Here is a 9,240-nt window from a genome sequence, read left to right as displayed (position 1 = left end):
TAAGAAAAGCTAAATCGGACAATAAAATTAAATCTGCTAGGGATTCGAAAACTAACCCATAAGTTTTTTTCTAGGTTTACAGAACAAAAGTTAGAGAAAAGACACGTAGGTCCCCTTAAAAGTAATTTCGGGCATCTTACTCACAAGGAGAAAGAAATGTGCTCGATTTTTAATAATTATTTTCTCTCGGTTTTCACACAGGAAGACACTAACAATATCTCAATAATTAATTTTTATAGTGGGCCTGAAGAAGATAAATTATGTAATATCACGGTCACTAGGTATTATGCTAATCAAACAAGTAGACCAACTGAAACAAAAAAAATCACTGGGCTCTGATTATGCAGCTCAGATCTGGTTTCCATATTACAGGATGGATATAAATTCGTTAGAAAATATTCAGTAAATAATAACAAAATTAATACATAGCGTTAGACATCTTCCGTATGAAGAAAAGATTGAAGTCCTTTAAATTACATTCACTTGTAAGACAAAGAATGAGGGGAGACATGATCGAAGTGTATATTCTATTAGTGGGTGGAATTTGTGGAGGAATTGCCCAGTATGGGCCAACAGCCTTACTGCAGTGTTCCTCCTTTCTTATATTTTTAAGTGTACCTCTCACTATATCTGCATTTAGTGTACCTCACACTGTATATACATTAAGTGTACCTCTCATTGTATATACATCAAGTGTACCTCACACTGTATATACATTAAGTGTACCTCTCATTGTATATACATCAAGTGTACCTCACACTGTATATACATTAAGTGTACCTCACACTGTATATACATTAAGTGTACCTCACACTGTATATACATCAAGTGTACCTCACACTGTATATACATCAAGTGTACCTCACACTGTATATACATCAAGTGTACCTCACACTGTATATACATCAAGTGTACCTCACACTGTATATACATCAAGTGTACCTCACACTGTATATACATTAAGTGTACCTCTCATTGTATATACATCAAGTGTACCTCACACTGTATATACATTAAGTGTACCTCACACTGTATATACATTAAGTGTACCTCACACTGTATATACATCAAGTGTACCTCACACTGTATATACATCAAGTGTACCTCACACTGTATATACATCAAGTGTACCTCACACTGTATATACATCAAGTGTACCTCACACTGTATATACATCAAGTGTACCTCACACTGTATATACATTAAGTGTACCTCTCATTGTATATACATCAAGTGTACCTCACACTGTATATACATTAAGTGTACCTCACACTGTATATACATTAAGTGTACCTCACACTGTATATACATCAAGTGTACCTCACACTGTATATACATCAAGTGTACCTCACACTGTATATACATCAAGTGTACCTCACACTGTATATACATCAAGTGTACCTCACACTGTATATACATCAAGTGTACCTCACACTGTATATACATTAAGTGTACCTCTCATTGTATATACATCAAGTGTACCTCACACTGTATATACATTAAGTGTACCTCACACTGTATATACATTAAGTGTACCTCACACTGTATATACATCAAGTGTACCTCACACTGTATATACATCAAGTGTACCTCACACTGTATATACATCAAGTGTAACTCACACTGTATATACATCAAGTGTACCTCACACTGTATATACATCAAGTGTACCTCACACTGTATATACATCAAGTGTACCTCACACTGTATATACATCAAGTGTACCTCACACTGTACATGTGTACCTCACACTGTACATGTGTACCTCACACTGTACATGTGTACCTCACACTGTACATGTGTACCTCACACTGTACATGTGTACCTCACACTGTACATGTGTACCTCACACTGTACATGTGTACCTCACACTGTATATACATTAAGTGTACCTCTCATTGTATATACATCAAGTGTACCTCACACTGTATATACATTAAGTGTACCTCACACTGTATATACATTAAGTGTACCTCACACTGTATATACATCAAGTGTACCTCACACTGTATATACATCAAGTGTACCTCACACTGTATATACATCAAGTGTACCTCACACTGTATATACATCAAGTGTACCTCACACTGTATATACATCAAGTGTACCTCACACTGTATATACATCAAGTGTACCTCACACTGTATATACATCAAGTGTACCTCACACTGTATATACATCAAGTGTACCTCACACTGTATATACATCAAGTGTACCTCACACTGTATATACATCAAGTGTACCTCACACTGTATATACATCAAGTGTACCTCACACTGTATATACATCAAGTGTACCTCACACTGTATATACATCAAGTGTACCTCACACTGTATATACATCAAGTGTACCTCACACTGTATATACATTAAGTGTACCTCACACTGTATATACATCAAGTGTACCTCACACTGTATATACATCAAGTGTACCTCACACTGTATATACATCAAGTGTACCTCACACTGTATATACATCAAGTGTACCTCACACTGTATATACATCAAGTGTACCTCACACTGTATATACATCAAGTGTACCTCACACTGTATATACATCAAGTGTACCTCACACTGTATATACATCAAGTGTACCTCACACTGTATATACATCAAGTGTACCTCACACTGTATATACATCAAGTGTACCTCACACTGTATATACATCAAGTGTACCTCACACTGTATATACATCAAGTGTACCTCACACTGTATATACATCAAGTGTACCTCACACTGTATATACATCAAGTGTACCTCACACTGTATATACATCAAGTGTACCTCACACTGTATATATATCAAGTGTACTTCTCAGTGTTAACTATGAGGAGAAACTTTCAGTGTATGGACACCAAAAAAATTCTGAGGTAGGAATTTCGAACACTGGGGTTCCCAGGCTGGAGTAGTGTGTCATGACCCTGTGGTCTAGCCAGGTCATGACACTATACTCCACCCTGTGGTCTAGCCAGGTCATGACACTATACTCCACCCTGTGGTCTAGCCAGGTCATGACACTATACTCCACCCTGTGGTCTAGCCAGGTCATGACACTATACTCCACCCTGTGGTCTAGCCAGGTCATGACACTATACTCCACCCTGTGGTCTAGCCAGGTCATGACACTATACTCCACCCTGTGGTCTAGCCAGGTCATGGCACTATACTCCACCCTGTGGTCTAGCCAGGTCATGACACTATACTCCACCCTGTGGTCTAGCCAGGTCATGACACTATACTCCACCCTGTGGTCTAGCCAGGTCATGACACTATACTCCACCCTGTGGTCTAGCCAGGTCATGACACTATACTCCACCCTGTGGTCTAGCCGGGTCATGACACTATACTCCACCCTGTGGTCTAGCCAGGTCATGACACTATACTCTACCCTGTGGTCTAGCCAGGTCATGACACTATACTCCACCCTGTGGTCTAGCCGGGTCATGACACTATACACCACCCTGTGGTCTAGCCAGATCATGACACTATACTACACCCTGTGGTCTAGCCAGGTCATGACACTATACACCACCCTGTGGTCTAGCCAGGTCATGACACTATACTCCACCCTGTGGTCTAGCCAGGTCATGACACTATACTACACCCTGTGGTCTAGCCAGGTCATGGCACTATACTCCACCCTGTGGTCTAGCCAGGTCATGACACTATACTCTACCCTGTGGTCTAGCCGGGTCATGACACTATACTCCACCCTGTGGTCTAGCCAGGTCATGACACTATACTCCACCCTGTGGTCTAGTCGGGTCATGACACTATACTCCACTCTGTGGTCTAGCCAGGTCATGACACTATACTCCACCCTGTGGTCTAGCCGGGTCATGACACTATACTCCACTCTGTGGTCTAGCCGGGTCATGACGCTATACTCCTCCCTGTGGTCTAGCCGGGTCATGACACTATACTCCACCCTATGGTCTAGCCGGGTCATGGCACTACACTCCACCCTGTTGTCTAGCCGGGTCATGACACTATACTCCACCCTGTGGTCTAGCCGGTCATGACACTATACTCCACCTTGTGGTCTAGCCGGGTCATGACACTATGCTCCACCCTGTGGTCTTGCCGGGTCATGACACTATACTCCGCCCTGTGGTCTAGCCAGGTTATGACACTATGCTCCACCCTGTGGTCTAGCCAGGTCATGACACTATACTCCACCCTGTGGTCTAGCCGGGTCATGATACTATACTACCATGTGGTCAAGCTGGATCATGACACTATACTCCACCCTATGGTCCATCCGGAACATGACACTTCATTCCACCCTGTGGTCTAGCAGGGTCATGACACTATACTTCACCTTGTGGTCTAGCCGGGACATGACACGACACTCCATCCTGTGGTCTAGACGGGTCATGACACTATACTCCACCCTGTGGTCTAGCCGGGTCATGACACTATACTCCACCTTATGGTCTAGCCGGGGCATGACACTACACTCCACCCTGTGGTCTAGCCAGTTCATGACATTATACTCCACCCTGTGGTCTAGCCGGGTCATGACACTATACTCCACCTTGTGGTCTAGCCGGATCATGACGCTATACTCCACTCTGTGGTCTAGCCGGGTCATGACACTATACTCTACCCTATGGTCTAGCCGGGTCATGACACTATACTCCACCCTGTGGTCTAGCCGGGTCATGACACTATACTCTACCCTATGGTCTAGCCGGGTCATGACACTATACTCTACCTTGTGGTCTAGCCGTGTCATGACACTATACTCTACCCTATGGTCTAGCCGGGTCATGACATTATACTCCACCCTGTGGTCTAGCCGGGTCGTGACACTATACTCCACCCTGTGGTCTTGCCGGGTCATGACACTATACTCCACCCGAGGGTTTAGCCGGATCATGACACTATACTCCACCCTGTGGTCTAGCCGGGTCGTGACACTATACTCCACCCTGTGGTCTAGCCAGGTCATGACATTATACTCCACCCTGTGGTCTAGCCAGGTCATGACACTATACTCCACCCTGTGGTCTAGCCGGGTCATGACACTATACTCCACCCTGTGGTCTAGCCGGGTCATGACACTACACTCCACCCGAGGGTTTAGCCGGATCATGACACTATACTCCGCCCTGTGGTCTAGCCGGGTCGTGACACTATACTCCACCCTGTGGTCTAGCCAGGTCATGATATACTCCACCCTATGGTCTAGCCGGGTCATGACACTATACTCCGCCCTGTGGTCTAGCCAGGTTATGACACTATGTTCCACCCTGTGGTCTAGCCAGGTCACGACACTATACTCCACCCTGTGGTCTAGCCGGGTCATGATACTATACTACCATGTGGTCAAGCTGGATCATGACACTATACTCCACCCTATGGTCCATCCGGAACATGACACTTCATTCCACCCTGTGGTCAAGCAGGGTCATGACACTATACTTCACCTTGTGGTCTAGCCGGAACATGACACGACACTCCATCCTGTGGTCTAGACGGGTCATGACACTATACTCCACCCTGTGGTCTAGCCGGGTCATGACACTATACTCCACCCTGTGGTCTAGCCGGGTCATGATACTATACTTCACCCTATGGTCTAGTCGGGACACTATACTCAACCCTGTGGTCTAGCCGGTTCATGACACTATACTTCACCCTATGGTCTAGTCGGGACAAGACACTACACTCCACCCTATGGTCTAGCCGGGTCATGACACTATACTCCACCCTGTGGTCTAGCCGGGTCATGACACTATACTCCACCCTTTGGTCTAGCCGGGTCATGACACTTTACACCACCCTGTGGTCTAGCCAGTTCATGACACTATACTCCACCCTGTGGTCTAGCCGGGTCATGACACTACACTCCACCCGAGGGTTTAGCCGGATCATGACACTATACTCCGCCCTGTGGTCTAGCCGGGTCGTGACACTATACTCCACCCTGTGGTCTTGCCAGGTCATGATATACTCCACCCTATGGTCTAGCCGGGTCATGACATTATACTCCACCCTATGGTCCTGCCGGGTCATGATATTATACTCCACCCTGTGGTCTAGCCTGGTCATGACACTATACTCCACCATGTGGTCTAGCCGGGTCATGACACTATACTCCACCCTATGGTCTAGCCGGGTTATGACATTATACTCCACCCTATGGTCTTGCCGGGTCATGACACCATACTCCTCCCTGTGGTTTAGCCGGGTCATGACACTATACTCCACCATGTGGTCTAGCCGGGTCATGACACCATACTCCTCCCTGTGGTTTAGCCTGGTCATGAAACTATACTCCACCATGTGGTCTAGCCGGGTCATGACACTATACTCCATCCTGTGGTCTAGCCGGGTCATGACACTATATTCCACCCTGTGGTCTAGCCGGGTCATGACACTATACTCCACCCTGTGGTCTAGCCGGGTCATGACACTATTCTCCACCTGTGGTCTAGCCCGGTCATGACACTACACTCCACCTGATGGTAAAGCCTGGTCGTGACACTATACTCCACCCGAGGGTCAAGCCGGGTTATGACACCATACTCTACCTGGTGATCTAGCCGGGTCATGACATTATACTCTACCTGGTGATCTAGCCTGGTCATTACACTATACTCTGCCTGGTGATGTAGCCGGGTCATGACACTATACTCTACCTGGTGATCTATCCAGGTCATGACACTATACTCTGCCTGGTAATCTAGCCGGGTCATGACACTATACTCTTCCTGGTGATCTAGCCAGGTCATGACACTATACTCTACCTGGTGATCTAGCTGGGTCATGACATTATACTCTACCTTGTGATCTAGCCTGGTCATGACACTATACTCTACCTGGTGATGTAGCCGGGTCATGACACTATACTCTACCTGGTGATCTAGCCAGGTCATGACACTATACTCTGCCTGGTAATCTAGCCGGGTCATGACACTATACTCTACCTGGTGATCTAGCCAGGTCATGACACTATACTCTACCTGGTGATCTAGCCGGGTCATGACACAATACTCTACCTGGTGATCTAGCAGGGTTTTGACACTATACTCTACCTGGTGATCTAGCCTGGTCATGACACTATACTCTACCTGGTGATCTAGCCGGGTCATGGCACTATACTCTACCTTGTGATCTAGCCTGGTCATGACACTATACTCTGCCTGGTGATCTAGCCGGGCCATGATACTATACTCTACCTGCTGATCTAGCCAGGTCCTGCCACTATACTCTACCTGGTGATCTAGCCAGATCATGGCACTATTCACTACCTGGTGATCTAGGCAGGTCCTGACACTATACTCTACCTAGTGATCTAGCCAGGTCATGGCACTATACACTACCTGGTGATCTAGCCAGGTCCTGAAAGTATACACTACCTGGTGATCTAGCCAGGTCCTGACACTATACACTACCTGGTGATCTAGCCAGGTCATGGCACTATACACTACCTGGTGATCTAGCCAGGTCCTGACACTATACACTACCTGGTGATCTAGCCAGGTCATGGCACTATATACTACCTGGTGATCTAGCCGGGTCATGACACTATACTCTACCTGGTGATCTAGCCGGGTCATGACACTATACTCTGGTGATCTAGCCGGGTCATGACACTATACTCTATCTGGTGATCTAGGCAGGTCATGACACTATACTCTACCTGGTGATCTAGCCAGGTCATGACACTATACTCTACCTGGTGATCTAGCTGGGTCAATACTATATTCCTCCCATTGGTCATGTGTAGAATAAAGGGTGTCTGTGGGTTATGACTGATTAGGTTAGTGATACAGTCAAGTCACTTGTGGAATTCGGCCCCGTAAGCTGCCATCCCATTTCTGCTACATGAATTCTTACCTCTAGTTTACACGATCACTGTGTAATAGGCTGGGTGCAGGTATGTTGCATCTCTGGTGGGCTGTACGATCTGGTCAGACCCATCATGCTGTTCAGCTCCAATAGTACAAGAAATGCGCATTTAATGAAACAATGGGTAATTACTTGTAGTGTGGGAGTCTATGGCGTCTCAGCGAAGAATCCCCAAGATACGTCATAATGTGTTATTGAATATTAGAGCACTTCACTGCACAAGTCCTGCCGTAGGATAAGTCGTCCTAATTAACTACGCTGTTAATAAATCAACAAACACGGTTCGACAGAGCTCCGTGCATTCGCCTCTTCACTCGCTATGGCTTTTTGAGTGTCTAAACCTGGCAGGCAGGAGTCGGTCGCTCTCCTAGGCAGTGGACACTCATGGTTAACTGGAACAAGTGCCCACTGTTTACAGTGGGTTGTGAGAGGTTGTGGGTCCACTGTGAGTTGTGAGAGGTTGTTGTAGATACTAAGCTAGATTACTCTATGTCTAACTCTAACTTGGCTAAAATACATATAAGCAGTTGTGTGTAATACATTAGCCTATGGAGGCTTCACATACACATTAATGTGTAGCTCTCAGAGAGCATATACCGATGAATCTTTCAATGTATATAAACAGCTTGGTGCATCTCTCGGTGCATGTGTAACTGTGTATGTGTACAGAGAGATGTGAGTCAGTATATATACACAGAGAGGTGTATCTCCCAGTGTATATACACAGAAAATCGTATCTTACAACGTAAACACTAGGAACTTTCTTTCATTCCTATTAAATGGATTAAGTAGGTTTGATATCCTCGAGAACATCAGCTGTTAAGAAGCACTTCATGGTGCGTAAATTACCTTGACACTAACGTCAAAAATAAACCTTGAAATGATGTATAAAATGGACTCTCTGGGGTTTATATTCTGCATGGGATATCAGGACAAATTTTAAGTTGCATACTTGCAATTTAGTGATCAGGTGATCTGCGGCATAGTCTATCTTTTAGTTAAATCATACAATACCTGATGATACCGCGATGGCCCTAAGATGCGACGGAAATACTTCAGAAAATCTATAAGACAAACGTTCCAAATTGGTCAAAGAAACTCATAATTAGTGTAGATTTATCTTACCTAGCATGAGTGTGACAGATGTATCTTTGCGAGGGGTATAGGGCCAGGGTTGTAAAAGAGACTGGTATAATAGGCTTTTGAACCCAGTGAGCGCTAAGTGGGAAAGGTATACTAGACTTGTAGCACCACAGGCTGTTGTGCGAGAAAAAAATATCCCAGACTTGTTGGTACTATGTAAGAAAGGTAAATCAGTCTTGTGGGTGCCTGTGAAGAAGGTAGAACAGAGGTAAGTAAGCAGTAAGTGGTGTACAGATAC

Source organism: Cherax quadricarinatus, chromosome 3 (genome assembly GCF_038502225.1).
Source record: "Cherax quadricarinatus isolate ZL_2023a chromosome 3, ASM3850222v1, whole genome shotgun sequence".
Classification (NCBI taxonomy): domain Eukaryota; kingdom Metazoa; phylum Arthropoda; class Malacostraca; order Decapoda; family Parastacidae; genus Cherax; species Cherax quadricarinatus.
The sequence above is the reverse complement of the archived record's forward strand: the minus strand, read 5'-3'. Positions refer to the sequence as shown.